This window comes from Rhinatrema bivittatum, chromosome 11 (assembly GCF_901001135.1).
Source record: "Rhinatrema bivittatum chromosome 11, aRhiBiv1.1, whole genome shotgun sequence".
Taxonomy (NCBI): domain Eukaryota; kingdom Metazoa; phylum Chordata; class Amphibia; order Gymnophiona; family Rhinatrematidae; genus Rhinatrema; species Rhinatrema bivittatum.
Genome location: NC_042625.1, coordinates 82,805,481 through 82,826,278, shown reverse-complemented (window position 1 = coordinate 82,826,278; position 20,798 = coordinate 82,805,481). Strand labels below are relative to the sequence as shown.

General features: G+C 46.3%; 1 protein-coding gene across 6 annotated transcripts in view; it reads left to right on the top strand.

The window, feature by feature from the left end:
- The window catches only part of HIVEP3 (human immunodeficiency virus type I enhancer binding protein 3), a 272,282-nt gene that overhangs the window by 52,393 nt on the left and 199,091 nt on the right, over nt 1–20,798 (top strand). The gene's annotated exons all lie outside the window — the stretch shown is intronic.

Genomic DNA, 20,798 nt, shown 5'->3' with positions numbered 1-20,798 from the left:
AATGTGTTGGTTGGGGGCTGCTGGTCCAAGGGTTAACTCGGCTGAGCTTGGTTTGTGCAGCCTCAGAATTTTTTGGGGGGAGGGGCGGTGTGTGCCAACCGTGACACCTCACGGGAACCACTAGCACTTCTAAAGAAATACCGCCGTTTCTTATGTACGAAGCCTAATCCCCTGTAAGACTGCAGATGCTGGGTCTTAGGGCTTTTGTTTACATATAATTCCTGTTTATGAGAACATAGGCTTGGAGCTAGCGGATGGTTTGTTGTATCATGTGACTGTCGAGCCTCACTTTTGTTTTTTGGGATGGAAAAAGGCAGGACTTCGGGGGGTTTTTTTTATTGTTAAGATTTATTAGAAAGGAGTTTAGGATAAGGAGGGGTTACTTCTTGTTATATTTTGTGTTTAAATATTAATTACCAGGGTAAAAACCTCATTTTAAGATTTTTTCCAGTCATGTTTGATGCCCCTTGAGATCCCGGTTTTGAGCCCACTTCCTTAACTTTCCTCTCCTCCGTAATCGGCAAGCTTATTGTCACTCCAGGCCAGCACAGCCTCCATCCTGTGGCTTCCTAAATTGCCCAAAAACCCATCCCATAATACTAAAGAAGCATCTCAACCAGGTGGGGAACAGCCTGTTAGGAAGCAACTTTTTTTTTTTTTTTTTTTGGTAAGGTTTATTCAGATATTGTCTTTTTCCCATCCCCCTCCTGTCATGGAGACGTCATGTACTTGTGTGCCCTCTGGTGGGAAAGGATGGGCAAATAGTTTCAGGCTTGGAGCTGTCCCTTAGGATGTGCTGGAGAGCGGTTTCTCTCAACCTTTTGTAAGCCAGGGACTAGTTAGCTGGGGGGGGGGGGGGGGGGGGGGAGGAAGTACCTCAGAGTCGGAGGAGGTACATACTCACTCCCCCACTCAGTCTTTAATCTTATGGTCGGCCCTGCAGCTAGCTGATCTGTCATTTTAAGAAAATAACTAACTACTACTAGCCAGTTTATGAAAAGTGTTTTCTATTAAAGAAAAAAAAAAAAAAAGGTTGACCTTATTTAAAAAAATAAAAATAAAATGTGTATATATATATATATATTTATTTATTTAAAAAGCCCTCTCTCTTTTTCTCTCCCCCAGCTTTCCTCTTCCAGCCAGGCAACAATATTGTATTCAGAAAAGAAAAAAAAAACCCTTCTTCTCCCTCCTTACCAGCCTCCAGCTAGTTGTTGACAAAATAAATCTCTTTTGCTATTTCTCTCCCCCATCCAATCAGGCATCATTTGGTCATAAAGAGAGAAAAAAACATCCTTCTCCCTTTCTATCTCCTCTCCAGTCAGCTACCAGCTCATTAAAAAAAAAAGTTACAAAATGCCTTCCTCTCTCTTCCTCCCCCTGTGCCAGCCTGCAACACTACTACAGTTAAGGTTCACAGGGCAGGGATATTATCTAGTTGGGGCTGGTTCCGAGGTACAGAATCCAGGAGGGGGGAGCAGCTGCAGCTGAAGGTTAATGAGTCAGGGTCTGCTCCACTCTCGGGCCCCACCTTTTTTTTTTAAATTTTTTCTTTAATTATATTCAACTAATGTTTGTTTGAGCAACCAAAATTCATATTTGTGAATTTGTTCTGCTGGTTGACTAATTAGTTTCCCCACCTGGTATTGCTTAATGCAGGACCTCCCAAACCTGTCCTGGAGGATCCCTCCCCCCCCCCCCCCCCTTCCAGGTGGTTGAGCTTTCAGGATATCCACAGTGAATATGCACAAGATGAACTTGCAAACATCGGAGACTCAGTATATGCAAAATTATCTCATGTGTAGCTATCAGTTGTGGAAATCCTAAAAAGTCAGCTGGCTGTGGGGTTACCTGGACAAGCATGGGAAGCTCGGCCCTGGTGTTTTCCCATCTCAGTGCTAGCTGGATCCATCCCTAATTGTCTCTGGTGCTTGCAAGGAACAAGGTGTCAGCACTGATCTTGCAGTGAAGATTGTCAATAAAAAAAAATTAAGAAAACATGTTGCTAAATTATGTTTGACAGCGATGGGACAATACAGTTTCAGTCTCCGGTTTCAACTGTGCTCTGATTACTCTTTTATTCCTACTGGGAGGTCTTCTGAGAATGTCTTGGGGTTGTCTCTGCTCTCAGTAGCACTCCCTCGGCTTGAAGAGCCGTTTTAGAGCAAATGTAGGAAAATAAACTGTGCACCACTTGTTGATTTGTGGTTGCACTCCCAGGGCAGGGGATAACTGGTTACCAAACAGAGCTTAGGACAATTGTGATCTAAAGCTATGGTATAGGCAAGACTGGAAAAATACCGAGAGCTGGGTGCCTGAAATTCAGAGAGGCAAAATTTAAAGTGTGCAAAATTAATTTAATTATATTAAAAAAAACCAACCCTATAAAATAAAGTAAAGCCAAAAAAAGGCAACCACAAAAAAAAAAGGATAAAAATAGTAAAGGTAAAAACATTTCCCTGACGAGGTCTTCTTTTTTTTTTTTTTTTTCTAAATGTATTTCCACCCTGGGTATAGGAGCTGGTGCACTCCCAGGGCGAATGTACCTTGCACTTGAATAAAATGGGCATTTGGGCTGTGCGGTAAGTGATTATCTTTACTCCTTACAAGTCCATCTAACCATGATGGAAGGACGGAGAGGGCAAGAAGCTGAAGGCTGAAAGGGACAGATGGTGAGGAAGTGGGGCGAGAGGGGCAGAGGAGTAAGGGAGAGGTTGGAAGGAAGTAAGGTTCTCAGGGAAGTGACCGGCGTGCAAGGGGAGTTCGAGGGATGCTGCACGGAGTGCCGAGTTTGGGGCCAGCGGAAGGTTTTATGAAGCAAGGAATAGGAGAGAGCACCTGTAAAGGAAAGACCGGGGGGAGGGGGGGGAGAGAAACCGCTGATCATGGAGAACAGAGAGGGAGCGAGCGTGCAGAGAATATGTGGGCTGGGTTGGGGGGGGTGAAGACTTCTTTCTTTCAGTCTGAGCAATGAATACAACAGGAAGGGGAGATGGCAAGAGAAGGCGGGGGGAGGGGGGGTGGTTTCCTGCAAGTTCCCCTGGTGTGTAGCATTTGGAAGGAGGAGAGAGCTAATAAAAGGAACATTTTGGCATGGGAGAAAAATCCTAAGCTCACAACCAATAACTGGAAAATGGCCAGGGCTAGGAAAAGCCAAAAAGTGAAAGGGGTACTTTTTTTCTTTAAAAATAAACACCCCCTGCCTCTTTTTAAATTATAGAAATTGCTTTATCGTGTTTTGCTTCATATTTTATAAGGAAGGGATACCATCTAGTTGACCATAACACCACCAAGAAGCCTACTTGTTAGTGCTAATGATACACTCTTTAAAATAACAGAAGAGAACTAAATTCAAAATATATATATATATTTATTTATGTAATAAACTTGCACTGCAGTGCAATGTCCATACGTAAGGCGTTGTCATCTTTAAGAACATGCCATATTGGGTCAGACCAAGGGTCCATCAAGCCCAGCATCCTGTTTCCAATAGTGGCCAATCCAGGCCATAAGAACCTGGCAAGTACCCAAAAACTAAGTCTATTCCATGTTACTGTTGCTAGTAATAGCAGTGGCTAATTTCTAAGTCAACTTAATAGCAGGTAATGGACTTCTCCTCCAAGAACTTATCCAATCCTTTTTTAAACCCAGCTACACTAACTGCACTAACCACATCTTCTGGCAACAAATTCCAGAGCTTAATTGTGCGTTGAGTGAAAAAGAACTTTCTCCGATTAGTTTTAAATGTGCCCCATGCTAACTTCATGGAGTGCCCCCTAGTCTTTCTATTATCCGAAAGAGTAAATAACCGATTCACATCCATCTGCCATCTTATACGAGCACTAAACTAATCACCAGAAACGTAAGCAAACTCAGGCTTTACTTCTGCACTGGAGCGCGTTTGGACTTGGATGTCGCGGGCCTCGCTACCAAACTGACTGCCGCTTATCAGAGAAGACTTACACGATGCACTGTAAGCACATCGCATTTTTTTTCCGGGTGTGCTCGGCGCTTGGGCCACCGACTCTTGCTGGTGGCCGCATTTAATGGTGTGGGGGGTTCCTTCCCCCCCCCCACCACCCCTTTTCCCTAAAATACTCCGTTAATGTTTGCCCGCCTCCTTGTTCCGTGGTGGCTGCCTTTTGAGACCCCGCTGTTTTTAATGTGCCCTCCCTGGCGTTTCTGCACGTTCCCACCCCCCCCCATCCTCTCCGTCCGGTGAGATCCCGGATGCTCCGAACATTCCGCGCGCTCTTATCCTTTCGTGAGCGGGTAACCGTGCTCGGCTGTTAAACTGCTCGCAGAGGGGGGGGGGAGGGGGTGTGTTGAGAGTAGGAAGTAAAGAGGCATTTGTATGGATGAGAAATTAGCTGGTTCGTTGGGGTAAGGTAATGAGTAATAAGAGTCTTTGTTTCTTGTAGCGTGATGGATGTCTTCTTGAGCTGGTTAGGGCAGAGGGACCCGGTCGGATTTCCCTCTGGCCGAGCCCAAAGTGGAGAGCCTGTTTTTTTTGTAATGCAAGCAGCCGTTCTCCACCTATGGGATTGCGACCCAGAGGTGGACGCCATTCCTGGCGAGGGACCCCCCCCTGTTTGGGAGGCAGGTTGATCGGTGGTTTAGGAGGGTGTTTGCTGTGCTCTATAGTCAATAATTCACCTTTTGGCAGGGCATTATCTCAAAATGTGAGGTGGTTTTTTTTTTGGGTTTTTTTTTGTGTGTTTGTACCATAAAATGTTATGGGGGGGGGGGGGGAGGGATTAGTGGTACAAATTGTAATAGGAAGCAATCTGTTTTTTTTTTTGTTTTTTTTGTTTAGCGTTTTTATCTTTACAGCCATGGCAAATTTGGACTTGAAAGAAAGGGGGACGGGGGAGTGAAGGTGAAAGAGCAGGAAATCTGGGTGCATCTGGGAATGTCTTCCTCTAACTATGCAAGTTTAAGGAGCGGAAATACCAGCGCCTGTGTTTATTGTGTTACTGCGTTTCCTGCCTCATGCATATTCATCTGGGTGAAAGCTTTAGCTCTTCACACACATTTGGAAATCGGGCCAGTTCCGCATGTGTAAAATTAAAAAGTTGTAACATCGGGTCGTGTAAGTGTGTGCATTTCACCAGTGCCAAAACCACGCAAGATTCATGTTCAGCTTTGAATGGGCTGTGCGGAGAAGCTCCGGACTAGGAGGGAACGGGGACCTGGCCTCTGAGATCCCCCCTCAGATCCACTGCTGGCTCAGGGTGTTAGAAGCTTGTAAAACCTTGCGAAATAGGGTATGGATTTAGCGCGTTAAAGGTACGAGATGAGTGGGTGATTTTTGGAGACCAGGCTCTTGTTTACATTGGCTCTCCAAGTGCCCCCTTTTGAAGAAGTTAAAAGTATCCAAATTTATCTGGAGGGCATTAAGCTTGGTAACAGTAGTGAATCGCGTCCATTGCTAGGTTTATTCCATAGCTCCGTGTCCGTGCACTTCAATGTTAGATTCTGAGATGTATCGTGGGCAGTTTTTCAGAGCAATTTACCCGGGTAAATAGCCCTGCTTGAAAAAACCGCCTTCTTGTGCCGGGCTACAAGTCCTCGCGGGGTTTCCGTGTGGCGTGCGCGTTTTACCTCTGACGGAACGGCATTCCCGGAGGGTGGCGGTAGTGGGGGGGCGGGGCGGCATGTCGAAGAGAGTAAACCGATGCACCTACCTGGGTTTTCCAAAGCTGCGCACACCTGTGTGGCCACCTCCACCCGCTCGAATGACAGCGCGCAACGCTTTCGCCCGGGTAAACGTGCTCCTGTGCAGGCTGTTTTGAAACCTGCCTCGTTCTGTGCGTTAGGAAATCGGGCCACGCTCTTATCACCCTCCCAGGTGGTATTTCTGGAGAACGCACTTGCAGGTGTGAAGCTGCTGCAGGTGCTTTTTTTGCAACCCATTGATAGAGGAATCCACCCAGCCATGTGAAAGAAGCAACACCGGAGCACTGAGCTTAATTTTTGAATCTGGAAAGGTTTACCTTCCACAAGATTTTGTCTTACATTTGAGTTTGCAGAGGGCTTCTTGCTTTTGGGGGTCAGGTTTTGAAGGGGGAGAAGGGAAGCGGATCTTCCTGGTCTGCATCCAAACCACTCATTAGGGTCATGGCCCTACTGATGTCCGTAGTGTCCTGCCTTTCCTACCACCCTGGAGGAAGCTACTTAACTATATATTTTTTTCCGGCAGGATTTGTTCTGTGCAGAATCATCTTCTCATGCTTGAGAAGGGGGCATAGTGTCAGTGGATTCCCCCAGATCCCAATCCTTGGGTGGAGAAGGGAGCATCCCTTATTTGTAAACAAATTTTAAGTAGTCTGGAGGTAGCAGTGCCTTATGGGGGACTCTGCCACAGGAGTGTATGTGTGCGCTCTGGAGAGCCTTCTGAATGTTGTTCAAGGTCATGCTGAGAATTCTTCCTAAATGCCAAAAAGAATGGGAACACATCCCACCTAGCTTCCCTTGCTGGAGTTATAATATGTTAACGGCTCACAATGAGTCCTTTCTGGGCTCATGAGACGAGACCGGTTATTGAAAACCTCTGTTTGCTTTTGAGATTCTGACCTTCACCAGTGCGTGTGAGCCAGCTTTTCTGCTCTTAGAAGCAAAACCTCTTGGGGAGATCGGGTGTCCTATGTATATATAATATAATAATTGTGACAGTCTTGCATAAGCAAGTGCTTTCTGTCTGCATTTCCTGGTCTCTCCCTGTCCATCCGTGCGTCTTGTTCTCTTGTCGCAAGTTACACTCGCTTATTAGGGGCTCCCCCATTCTCGACACGTGTTTCTCGCAGTGACGCCTCCTGCTAATGGCTGGTGGTTGAGTGTCTGTTAGGGTTCAGTCTTTGTTGGTCTCCTGTCTCTTATTCGTGCAGGTGATGCAAGGCGAAACTTGTGCTGTCGAAAGTGAGCTGCTAATAATTCATTTAAAAATTTGTTTGATGCTAAATCTGGAAAGTACCATAGTAAAATTGAGTAAAGCTCTCAATAGTGGAGCATTGCGTTGTGCAACTATCGCTGACTCCGGGTTTCCCCATTCCCATTGAGGGTGGCGTGTGTGTGTGGGGGGGGGGGGCCATTTCACACTAAAAGAAGAAGCTGAGGGATTTTTGTCCTAGAATCAAACTGGCCTGGTCCTCTGTCTGTATAGTGAATGTGTGGAGAAGGGGCCGCAGGCAGTCTCGAAAGCTGCTGGACAACACTGTCCTTTGGATCCGTATGTTGCTCTAATACAAGTTTATCGCAGCTTGCCAGGACTCTGGTTTTCCCCGTCACCGGTGCCTGACTGCTAGACCCCTGCACTGCTCAGGGTCTGTGCAGCGATCATGTCCGGTGAGTGGCGGCTGTTGCACAGGGAAGATAACATGTGCGAGCTTTTTGCTACATTTTGTCAGCTACGGGGGAATAATAACTTGTGTTTCTTGGCACCGAGAGCTTAGTTTATTATTGGTTCCACCTATGTTTTAGTTTGATCCAGAAATACCTAATATCCAAATTTATTGACTTATCCAGTGCAGTGTTTTTTGGGTGTAGATGCAGCTGTCGTGCTTTTTAATGTCCTTCATGAGATGTGATCATAACATGTCTTAATTCCCAGGAAATCTATGTAAAATACTCGCTGGGGAGTCATGTGATTTGCACAAGGCTGCGTAGTGTTAGTGACACAGATGAGCTTTGAACTCTCATGACAGGATATAGTCCAGTGCTCTGACCTGTAGATCACGCCTCCTTTCTAAGAGAGCCACCTGGAACACTTAACCTGTTCCAGTTCAAGTCTCCTGGGATCATATCCTGCTCCTGGTTTTCTGAGAGACCGCCTGCAGAGCGCTCTGCTGTATCCGGATCCCATCTCACCCCAGCTGTAGCATGGCCTCTTGTGAGAATGCCAGCACATCGCTTCACCTCGATGCTTTGCAGTTTGCGCATACAGCGTGTAAACCCTGTAGTTAGCTGCAAAGACATCTACCCCAGGGGAGGCTGCAGAGGTGTTTGTGAAATCCTGAGGCTGCCGAGGGCCTTGGGATTCTACTTGGCTAAAAGACGTGTTTATTAACCTAAATTGCGTAGTGAACACATCCCCATGCTGCATCGATCTAGAGACTGTTTAGCTAACTGGTTTAGGGGTGCTGTATAAATGCCAGAGCAATGGTGCTATTGATAGCAACACCTGCCAGTATTGCCTGAGTTCTGGGTGCATTTATTTCCATGTGCATTAATGGTCTGTCTGGTACTCTTGGACCTGGAGGGGTGGGTAGGTTTGGATCTATGAAGAAATGTGATGAGACTTTGCACTGATGTCACGTGATGTTACACAACTCTCTCTCTCTGTATGTGTGCATATACCCTGGAGGAGAGGTTTTATCTGATTGGATTCATTCCTATGTTCTGATTATTCTAAAAATCAGGTCTTTTTTTGGGGGGGGGGGGGGTTTGAGATCCAGATTTAAGGACCATGGGCCTAATGCATCTGGGCCTTCACCTTCATGTAAACTCCGGCATTGCCGTGGTGAAAGCCTGGGAAGAGTGGGTAAATGAGGAGTGGGCGACTGTGTCAAAGCTGAACCAACGTTAAGCTAAAACGCAGTGGGGGCTCCCATCAATCCTACAATTCAGGATTTGAGAAAGGTCTGATGGCTCGGTCATGAGATGATGTTGATTCCATGTCATCTGTATTTTTAAGTGCGACAAAATATCTAGGTATCCATTTAAATGCTTCTCCTGCATGAGCTAGGGTTATGTGAACCGTTGGCTTAATTTTTATGGTTAATTTATCTGTGTACTGCCCAGAACATTGGAATTAGCGGTTTACACGCATTTTACATGTATAAATAAATAGACAAGGTGACTAAGCTGGAAGCATCAGCCAAGGAGATGAGAGAATCTCGCAAGCACGAGTGCCTTGCCCTCAGAACCCGGTGGCTTCGTTTCCTTCCCACATCGTCTGCGATCTGTAATTGTAAAAAGTAGATTTAATTTTGGGAGATATTTGTGTGTGTTTGTGAGAGAGCCCTATTGTCTGAGAGGTCTCGTTTGTGAGGTGCTCGGCTTTTGCTTCTTGCTTCCCTGGTCCTAAAAGTGCCTGTGAAATTCGCTCTTATGGTGATAAGCCTACCTCTTATCATACCACAAGCCTTTTGCATGCAGATTATAATCGCCATGTGTATATAATAAGGTGATGGCCTGTTGCGTAAGACTTTTTTCTTTTTTTTTTTTTTTTTACCACTAGTCACGAATGAGGAAGAGCACTTGTATAGGGCACAAGGACAAAAAGTGAAACCTTTATCCGACTGGCATCCATTTATATGCTGCTGCTGCTGGCGCTACTGGACATATATAATGCTGTGTGGCCACAGATAAGAGAGAGTCCCTGCTTTATGGAGACCAGGCTTGCTTTTTGGAGCTTACAGTCTGCTGAAGAGACAGACCAGACAAAAAGCTTTGGCAAATTTATTTGTGGTAGAAAATGTGGTTCAGATTTAAAAAGGCTATGATTAGGGGGGAGCTGGGATTTGTCGTTTAAAAGCAGTAGACAAAAAGGTGGAATTTTAGGTGGCATTTGAATGCGTCAGGCTAGAGAGGGGGCAGTTTGGGCAGGCTAGGCCAAGGCGGAGAGCACGAAGTCGGGGGAGTTGGTGATGGAGGAGAAGGAGACAGAGACGAGCAGCCTTCCTGATGGAGGTAACCAGGAGGGTGTAGGCAGTGATTTAAAAAAAAAAAAAATATATATAAAAATCATATGAGGGCACTTAATATATATTGCTCGACTGCGGTGCTCAAAGAGCCATGCTATTTATTTATTTTTTGTAAATTAATTGCATTTGATTAGCTGACATTCAGTTTAAATGTCGCAGTGGAGTACAATAAAATATAATATATATTTTTTTTTAAACAGGCAAATTGGTTCCCGTTGCTGAATCATTTTGATTGGTCACATCGCGTTGTAATACCTGAGAGGTTGTTATATTTTCATGTCTTTATTCGGTGGGGGAAGCAGGACTGCTGCGTTACACCACCAGGATATGTACAAACAAAGGTGGGCGAGCAGGCGATACCCTTTTAGTTGTAACTGGACTGGTCTAACAGGTTGGGCTTTCAGGAGCTATGCTTCCGTCATCAGGGTCCATGCAGAACAACGGAGCGGGGGGGGGGGGGGGATGGCTCCCGAAAGCTACCCCCAAACTGGTCTTAGAATGTTTTTTGGAGGAGGATTGTTGAGCTGTGGTGGGTGCAGTAGTGCATTTATTTTGGTGAAATTTCTGCTTTACCCTGGCAATTTCGCTGGCCAAGGTCTCCAGTTTCCAGAATGATTGATTGGCGTGCATTATTTATTTATTTGATAGGTTTAGGTCCTGCCTGATTCCCTATCCTGTCCGCTAAATGGGGGAAAAAAAGCTGAACAATTTCAGAGATAGGTGAAGGCTAATGATGCCGTTTAATGCTCAGAAAATTTCAAGGTGGATTATTTGTTCTCATTTTCAAAGACCAAATTTTGGACGGTGGTGGTGGTGTATTTTTTTTTTTTTCCTCTTTAAAATTATGTAAATACCATTGCAAAGGGATTTGAACCAAGATGAACAACTCGTTTCACAGTGGGCCGTAAACAACCTTTTGAACAGGAGCTTTTGAAATTTCCACTGCTGTTGACTTGAGCTGGATTTGAACCCATGACCTAAAAATACAAGAATATCTTTTTTGTGGCAGTCCACTGAGCTGTCTCGTCTTCCATTTTTAATCAGTGACTTATTACTAGCACTTATTTGCGTTACTGCTGTCAGAGTGGCTCAGAGACACAATGGGTGGAATAAAACCTTTATCGGGCGGTTATACATTCTGATGAATGTACAGTCAAATCCACCTTTGAGAATGAACCTTCAGTGATGGTGAATGGCCTTCTGCGTTGCCGAGTTCCCTCTCCATTTTCCTCCTGGTGCTGCTTTTGGCTTCTGATTCCATTGGATCCAGCCTTGATTTGGGTTTCGGCAGTGCATCTGAACCCAGTCCTCGGGGCACACCTAACCAGTTGGGTTTTCAGGATATCCATGGTGAATATGCATGAGAGAGATTTGCATACAACGGAAATAGTGCATGCAAATCTACATCATGCATATTCATTATGGAAATCTTGAAAACCCGACTAGCTAGGTGTGCCGCGAGGACTGGGTTGAAAAGCACTGGGCTTACAGCATCCTGAGGGTTCTCCCCATGCCCCCCCCATTTTTATAGCCCCCCCTCCCATTTCAGCCCAGTCACTGATAATGACAGTCCTTGTCCGGAGACCACAAACCGCAGCCCTGACCTGGAACCTAGCTAACATGGACACTAAGTTTGGGCACCACTGAGTGACGACTGGACCAACTTCTGCCCCTCCTCCCCCCCCCCCCCGGGGGTGTGAATGAATGATGTCTCCACAGCTGGCCCATATAGCAGAAGACATTCTTGGGGCAATCGAACCCCGGTCCTCTGCATGGCAGAGTGCGTCATTTTGCCACTGTGTGTGTCTCTTCAAACATCTGCCAGCTCCATCAGGCAGCGTTCTCTCTCTCTCTTTTTTTTTTTTTTTTGTTTGCTTTGATTGTGCTGTTTTACTCTTTGGATGTGTGTTAGGATTTCAGTGGGAATGGCCCCCTGCTATGCAAACACTTTCTAACTTCTTGCTCATTTGTCCAGAGGAGGGCCAGAAGGATTCCTCTGTTTGGCTCCTCAGCATACTTGCCAGCTCTGTTTTGCTCATTAATACTAGAATACTCTCATTTATCTTCACTGATGTCATAAAGATTTGCCCTGGTTTCTTTCCCCTCCCACCATCTACCCACCGGGTACATGAGCATGGAGTTTAAATTCAGGCCAAGACCCTTGACCCTCGCTGTACAAGATGCATTTATTCCTTCTCCAGATATTTGTCCTGGCTCTTGGTGCTTTGTCTCAGGTTTGTTGGCTCGCAGCCAGCGGCAGTATTCTAATGGGAACTGATTTCTTTTAAAATTTTCTTCTTATTGCATCTGTGCTTTGGTTCCGGTCCAGCTGTTTTGGGCTTTGAGAATCAGCAAGCAGCAGCCCGAAGAGAACAGATTTTCTGTGTTTTATTTTTTTTTTTTATGGGAAAGATTGGTGGTGCCAGGCATTTTGCATCCTGCTCTGTCCAAGCAGCCTGGCTTGGTTTGGGTGTTACCAGCTGCCTTTTTGTGACCGCGCCTCCCCAAACTCGCATCGGTTCGTGATCTGCAAACGAGCTACCCGTGCAGAATAAAATAAAAAGCTTTCGATGCAGAGAAGGTGGTGAGCTGTAAGGAGATTGCCCGAGGAGCTCGTTTCTTACCCATTTCTTTCTTGGTCAGGCAGAGTCACCGCTGGGATGGCATCGATCTTTATGGACCCAGAAAATCAATAAAAGTCCTTCTGGGTTACGGCAGTGGGACACCCAATGCCCCGCGGTATTGCATTCTCTTGGCTTCGGGTATGCTGTAGTCCAGTAATAAATTGCTCTCTCCGGTTTCTTAATGCTGTATTAAGATATGATGTGAACAGTAGCGTGGCCCTGATTGGTCAGCAGGAGGCCCCACTAACTTGGCGTTATACACTCAGTCTCGCTCGCGTTGGTCCTGAATGGTGGCCTTTCAGCTGCTCTTCAGATCTGTGCCTAATAGTATATAGGCACGTCAGGGGACGTTGGTCACTTCAGCTAGTCAGACCCTCTTCCTGAGGACACCACTCAACTTTGGCTTGTGGCATTTTTCCTATTATTTTGGCATCTGTGTAACGTCCTAAACTATGACAAGTTATATACAGGTAAAATGAGTCTCTGCCCCAGAGAGCTTACGATTCAAGCGGGCTCCAGGCACAGTGGGCGATAGTGACTTGCCCTAAGATCATAAGAAGTTCTAGTGGGGGAAAAACAGGCTTTGGATGCGTCTGCTGGATCCCAGGACATTCTACCCATTAGGCCACCTCGTTTATGGCAGGACAGATGCTGTGGATAACTTGGCCATTAATAATCCAAAACATTAGGTGATTTCATGGTATGTGAGGATCTGTGCAAAGTGGATGGGGTTCATCTGCTCATTGGAGAAGCAAGCAGCCATAGGCGCGGCTATCTCTATTAATCACACGGTTCAACGATTCGGGACATGCATGTTACAAGATGGGCAATGACCCTTTTGAAAGATCTAGAAGCTTTTGGCAAAACAAAGTATGAGCTCATATTTAGCTCTGGCCACACTAATGCCCTAGGGCAGGGGTCCCCAAACTCTGTCCTGGAGGGCTCCTTCCCAGTCAGGTATTTAGGAATTTCACAATGAATGTGCATGAGATCACTTTGCATACAATGGATGCAGTGCATGCAAATAGATCTTATGCATGTTCATAGTGGCAATCGTGGCCTTCGAGGAAAGAGTTTGGGGGAACCCTCGGCTTAGTCCATCTACACCATCTCATCACCAGCAACCTCTACCCTGTCTGAATAAGTTGAAAAGAAAATGGCGCTAACATGCTTTGCAAATGGACCCTGTTGTGGTGAGGCAGTCCCGGGCCAGGCTGCACTCAGGATGGTGTGGCCCAAAGGAACTCAAATGGCAATGAAGGTGACCTTTCCACGAAGGTGAGGCACGTTGCTACACACTGCATAGAGGCTTTTCTCTTTTAAAACCGCTCTAGCCTGGCTTTGCTGTCTCAAACTTAAGGGGTTTAATGAGCTCTTGTTTAATTGCCTTGATCTTCGTTATGACTCGGCGGTCAGCTGTACCACCCCAATGTTTAAAGGTTTCTTTCTTCATTCCCTGGCGTGTCCAGGCGTTGCAGGTTTATTTCCCTGTTCATGGTGGGTGGATTTTGCTCTGTCCTGGAGGGAAGGTGGACGGAGGCTGCGGGTTTTTGGACTTTTTTTTTTGGTTTAGTATCTGGCCGAGGAACCAGACCATACAAATGCATGTCTGCCTCAGAAGGTCTCGGTGAGCGATGGAGTCACGCAGGGCTTGTCCTGCCATCGGTGTCGCCTATGATGCTAGAGGACAGCAGGGTATGGAAATAACCGGATCCCATAGTTGATGGGGATAATGGGCCAGCAATATTTGTTAAAGGATACTTGTAGAATTGTTTTCTTTTAAAGAATTACTCTGTGAGCTCTGTAATCTCTTAACCATAGGAGGCCGTGGTTGAGGGAATTGCATCATTTTTAATCCACTGTTTTCTATTTTTAGCTGGGTGCTGTGTTAGTGAGGCCCAGCCTGTAGTGTTACAGCACACAAGGAATTCTTGCACTGTGTTTAGGTTACCGGCGTGTTATTTGTGTTCCAAGGGGGAATAGGATGAAACAAACTAAGCTCCATGGAGAAGGGACTGTTTGCTATGCCTATCTGGCCAACACTGTGTGTGTCTTGTAGTGCTATCTAAATGTCACAAGGAAGAGAGGTGTGTGGCATATAATTTTATAATGTGAGAAGCCAGCTCAAGGCATTACATCAAAGATTTTTATTTTCATGGTGCAGAAGATGCTGTTTACAGGATGAAGTAAACATCTGAGGGACCGAGTGTTTACTTCATCCTCTGCATCATGAATAAGACCTTTGATGCAATGCTTTGTCTGCTTCGGGCATTATAAATTATAGGGCACATACCTCTCTTCTTTGCAATATCGATGGCCTCTCTAGCTCTGTGCCATGTAAATGAGCAACAGTAGTAGGAGTGGAAAAGAGGGGAGCAGTGGTGGAGCATTTTGATGGTGTTGGGGGGTCCAGGTCGCTCTTGCGTCCCGTTGCCTCGGGTACCAACTGAGAATGTTAAGTTCTCTGGGTTGGGAACTTGTGCTTGTGTGAAATTTTGCTGTTTAGGGCACCGTATGAACGCCTAAGAAAATAAAATATTCTGAGTTCACCGTCCTAGTCTCATTAGGAGCAACAGTTAAGGAGTCTTCAGAGTGCATTAGAACAGGCAGGGGTGCGCAAACTGCTCCTTGGACACCCCTCCCCCCCCCCCCCCCCCCGCCAGATAGGTTTTCAGGATATCCCTAATGAATATGCATGCATAGGTGGTAGTGCAGGCAAATAAATCTCATGCATATTCATTAGAGCGATCCTGAAAACCTGACTGGCTGGGGCTGGGAGAGACCCAAGGAGCAGTTTGAGGACCCCCTGCACTAATAAGGGAGGCAAACACAAAACCTACCAGCAAAAGCTCTTCTCCCAGGAATGAGAGAGAACACGTTTTTGAGTTTTGCTTTTTTTTTTTAAACAGATGCTTTTGTTTTAATGCTTTCGTCTCCCCAGTGGTGGTCGTTTGGCAGGGTGTTAGCCTGTGCACCGTGATAGGGGATTGTCTCTTTCCACTAAAAGACGAAGCGCAGGGACTCTGTCCTCTGTTTCTTACCGCACACCTCACGCTTGACCTTAGCTGAAAGGCTGGGAGAGAGCAGCACCTGCACCCGGAGCAGTGGGGGCTGAGGGTGACCCCTGACCTGGCTGTGGCAGCGTCCTTACCTACTTACAGTGAGTGGCAGAGTGGGGGAAACGAGAGGCTGCCGAATCGGGTCAGACCAAAAGTCTTTCTAGCTCGGCCGCCTCTCGCCAAGGGCTGCAAGCAGCGAGGGAGGTACGTTAGCAACCCAGGTAGGTGTGCAAACATCCTACGACAGAGACCGCTTCGCCTGCCCCCTAACCCCTAATCTGTCCCTCTCGTGGCTTTCTCCGGGGTGAACTTGCTCTCTGCCATCTGTGTAGCTAGCAAAGGAAACTGGACTGTGGTGGGGGAGAGTTCCCTTGGTTTTTCTCTTACAGAGCAGCAGAGAGAGAATTTCCAGACCAAAAAAAAAAAAAAGAAGCAGTGTTTGTGCAGGAATGTGTGTGTGTCTGTCCTCTCTCCTTCCCCCCTCCTCAGGGCCTGGTGGAAACGCACCTGCCACGGTTCTGCTGCTTCCTGCCAGCCTGTGCAGACTCAGCATCCAGGGAGGAAGCTGCTTGATCGCTTAAAATAAACCCTGCAGCACTTAATGCCGCTGCTTCAGTGATTCAGTGGTTTTGCTGAAACAAACCCAGGAGAAAAAAAAAAGTTACAAGATGCTGGTGTCTGTAAATAATACTGGGTATTTTTTTTTTGTTGCAGGAGCTGGTTTGGGCATTGTATGTCATCTACAGGGTTTTGTTTTGTTTAATATTTTATTTGTAATTTTATTTCCGAGTAATTTAATCACTAGAGCAAGCTAAGAAAACGATTTAGCCTTCTCTGTTTTTCTTTTTCTTTTCTGTCCCAGTCCTGAGCGCTGCAGAGTTTTATGAAACCCTTCCCACCGTGGCTCTTATGGTCACTCCCTGCCACGGCTTATGATGACCCACGGTGCAGAGCTTGGAAAGTAGCTTGGCCTTTCAGTCTGGAGGTTAACGTTGCTACTTGGCAAGGGAAATTGTTTAAAGGAGAGCCGTCTTGGGCAGATATTCACCAGACGCTGGCGTTGACATCCACCTGATGCATAGGTCAGTGGGGCAGCTCAAGATTTGACCCCAGGCGACAGGGGGGAGCGGATAGTAGTGGTTCTGTGATATGTACACCGTCTATCTTTTGGCGGTCCAGTGGCCAGAGCGTTGAACTGTGACCTAGCAGAAGACGTGAACTGAAGGCTTGACACCGTGAGGTCAGTGTTCAAAGGGATTTGTCCAGCTTAAGTGTAGGTAAGGTAAAGGTTTCTTGGCTCCCAAAAAAAGGACTGGCCCTTTCACTAAGAGCTGTCAATGAAGAGACAGACCAGTCCTTGATCTTTTCACCCGGAGTAACGCGAATAAATGAATACTAATGTGCTGGGAGCTGTTAGCTCAGCTACTCTGATTGGACACCTTGCCTTGTTTAGCGCCAATTCAAAACATTTGCCTTGTCTGGGACTGCTGTTACAGAGGGTGTGAAGATTTATGCAATCAAGACTTGTTGGCTTTTTTTTTAAATTCTTAATTACTTTTTGGAATATTTCTATTGCTCTTCTTTCATGATGAAAGTGTAGACTGTTGCATGGATCAGTGATAATCTCCTTCTTTGCTGCATTTTGATATTTATTATTTAGACCGCAGAATGCGAAAAATGAGCAGGGTGTGAAGACTTTTGCAAGGCACCATATATATAATTTGTCATCTATTTGTCGGTCATGTTGTCCATCCCACTCAAATGCATATTTGCGCTGCCTTTTCGGGCCAACTAATGCTCGATTCTGGTTCCTTAAGTTCTGCTCCCAGCTTCTAGGTATCTATGTGTGCATATATATTAGGGACTAATGTTGGAGAAAGAGCAGTTGAAAATACAAAGCAGTCTGGAAATTGCACGTACACTACAGAAAGAGTATTGGTAATTTTTCCTTCAAAGAGAAGGCTTGTGAGCTTGCTGAATACGTGTGGTGTGTGTGTGTGCATGTGTGTGTCTGTGTTCTGTTCCCTCCCTCCTCGCCAATATCTTTGTCTTGTATGTCCTATCCACATCAAATGTTTCAGGATATCAGACTGGTCAATTGGATCATTTTTTTTTCTTTTTAATAATCAGTGGATGAGCATGCGTCTCTGGAAAGAAGGCTCCATTAATTCTTTCTGGAACTTCCTGTTGGGAATCTTGCGTGGACCAGTGAGGGTTGCTGGGTACTTTTGCTTGGAGCCTGCCTCGAGAGGCACCACTTTCAGCTCCGGTTAAGAAAATTGCCTTAACAAGGCAAGGTGTCCAATCATAGTAGCTGAGCTAATCTGAATACTCCAGCATGAAGAGTCAAGCTGTTTCCGTTGTATGAAGTGAATTTGAAGCAAAGGTCAAAAACATGCAGAACAGGGAGCTGCTGAAACGTTATTCAAAGTCTGTTGTACAGATCGGGGGCAGACTATAAAAAACTTTTCAGTGTGTTTGACTATCCCTTGGAGCACTGTCAGGTCCATCATTGTAGAGTGGAAACAGTTTGACACCACCAGGACACTGGCACGATCAGGCCATCCCTCCAGAGTCGGTAGCCATAGGCTAAGGGAACTGCTGCAGAAGGTCATGGTGAGGCTTGAGATTAATTTAAAAGAACTACAGAGGACTCAAAACTGGGGGGAAATTGTTGACTGTTCAACAGTTTCAAGGTTACTCCACAAACATGGCCTTTATGAGAGGGTGGCAAGAAGGAGGCCACTAATGAAGGAAACCCAATTGACGTACTGCATAGCATTTGCAAAGAAACACTTAGGGGGGGACACTGCACGTTTCTGGGGGACGGTCAGGGGTGGTTCTCTCATAGGCGTGGTGTGGCAGAATTTTGGGGCAGCAGGGCGTGGCCTCCAAAACACCCCTGCGTCAGCTGAGCGCCGATGTTATGAAGAAGTCCTTGCCGGCCTCGCACTGCGGTGCTTCAGCTTCCTGCGTTGGATGGTTGCGGTCCCTGTTCCCCATTGCTGGCTCCGCTCTTCTTCTTGCGGCATGGCTGCTGGCTGTTGCCTGCCTGCTGCCGACATTTTTGGCTGAGCCCCACCAGGGATCTTGAGATTAGCTAGCGCCTTCATTACGTTGCCTGTTACCCGGCTCCACATCATGGTGGCGGCCTATAGGTAGGGAGTGGGAGAGCACTCTTGACTAGGGGCTTTGTGGGGGAGGGGTGCGGGGGGGAGGGGGGGGGAGCAGAGCGAGGGAGACACCCGGAGGTCACTGAACAGGCAGACAGGAGCTCGCATCTCTGTGGACAAAAGCAGATTCTGGCTCCCCGGGCCTGGTTAAGGTGCTTAAGAGTCAGGGAGAATGGGGTAGAGGAGGGAGCAAGCCCAGCACCCCCTCAGCCCTGATTAAAATAAAAAATAAAATTGGAAAAAGTTTTAGATATTGGATGGGTTATCTCTGTGTGGAGGCAGCAGCGGTCATTACTGATCCGGTGTGCGGCGGCAGCCTGGGAATCTTCCAGTAACTGGGTGGGGAGGATGGTGGGGTGAGAGAGAGAGAGATCGGGAGAGGGAAGCTGGTTGGGGGTGGTGAGAGGGACTGGGGTGACTGGTGGGGTGGATTGTTGCCAGAGAATGGTTGATTTGTGAGAATAAGTGTGTGTGTGTGTGTGTGTGTGTGTGTGTTAGAGAATGAATGTGTGTGTATCTGAGAGAGAGAGAGAGGAGAAATGTTGTGCGCCCCCACAAAATGGTTGTTTTGACAGATGGTCTTTTTGGCTGAACAAAGAGATCTGAGGCTGAAGCGAGAGGAAACACTGAGGGAAAAGGACTTTTGGCCAGGCTAGCTGAGGGATCCCTGGCATGCCTACTGTGTACTGAGAAATGTGGAGATGTTTACCATTCGGTGGAAACAGACCTAACATATTTTATCTCGTCTGTTTCCTCGTGTTTTTCTGTAGAAGATTTCTTGATACAGTAAGAGCAGGGCGGAGAAATCCCTTTAGGTGTCTCCTTAATGTGCAGTGCACCTGCCTTTGACTTGCCACTGAGGAGCCTGTTGCAAAACTGTTCAACCCGTTTAGTATACAAAAACTGTTATGAAGCTTGCAAAACCTGGCCACTGCAAAATAGGACCAGGCATACACAGCAGGATGTTTTGTACACATTACGCTCGGTGAACGCGAGCGGGAGGCTGGGTTTGGCACAATGCAAGTATTGAGAAGAGCACTAGCAGTAAATATGAGAGCTTGAGACGGGAGCCAGCATACCCTGGTTTACAGGTGAGGTTCATTCATGTCATGACATGTGGAAAACTAGCCCGTTTAGTAGTAATACCTTTGGTGAGGGTGCCAAAAATGGTAGATAAAGGAGGTGCATGCATTTGTAAGGTTTTAGTTTGGCCCTGTCTGGAATTTCGGAGGTAACCTTGGGTAACCTTGTCACGTTGTAATGGTAACTTTGCTTGATGCTCTGCACTTGCTCTCCCCTCCCCCTCCCCATCATCTGCTTTTCTAAATGTTCTCCCTCTCTCTCTCTCTCTCTCTCTGAGCTTCCACGCAGAGACTGCTCATCCTGCACCTCCCTCCTGACTCCTCCATACTCTCCACCATGCACTTCAAAGTTTTCTCTGCTTCCACCGGCTTCTAATACTCTTTGTCCCCCCTGGCCCAACCAGGCTCCGTGGTCCAAATTCCTGATCGTCGCCTTTGGTCGCATCCCTGCGCAAAGCGGAAGGATGGAGGTGAAGCGGCTGTGGCAGGTGATTTGAAAAAGGAGCTGCTAATACCGCAGACCCCTGGCGTTTCAGCCACCCATTTTCATTCACCCATGTTAGGTTTTAGTTCTTGTCCTATATTAGTGGTCTCTTTAAAAAAAAAAATAAATTAATTAATTTACATTTTTTGTCGGTTTGGTGCTAGTGGAGAAGACGTACTGAATTGTAACAAGAGCAGCTTTGATCATTTTTGTTCTGATTGCGTGTGCTAATATTTCATATTTGGAAAGTTATTTGTGGGACTGTGCGATGGAGGGGTGTTTGTGTTTTAATGGCAGCACCTTCCTGGTCTCCCCCCCCCTCCCCCCCCCCCCAGCAATTGAACTCAGATCTACTTTGGACATTTTATTTATTTATTTATGGCCCAGCCGGTCTGAGTGGCCTTTAACTTTAACTTGAAGCCTTTTTTAGAAGGCTGTCCTCATGTTTTTCCTGGTTTCTGAAATCCTCTTTATTTTGTGACCTTGTTTTGGTTTTAATGCACTGATTTCTGACTTTAGCTTGTAAAATGAATTTTTTTTCTTCTCTTGTCCCCTTCTTTTTGACTCTACCTTTTTTTTAAATTTTATTTTTGGGGCTTTTAACCTTTTTTTGTGTTCAGATTGCTTGAATGTTCCTTGTGGGAACACTTTTATAACCAGGCTTCTGGCAGG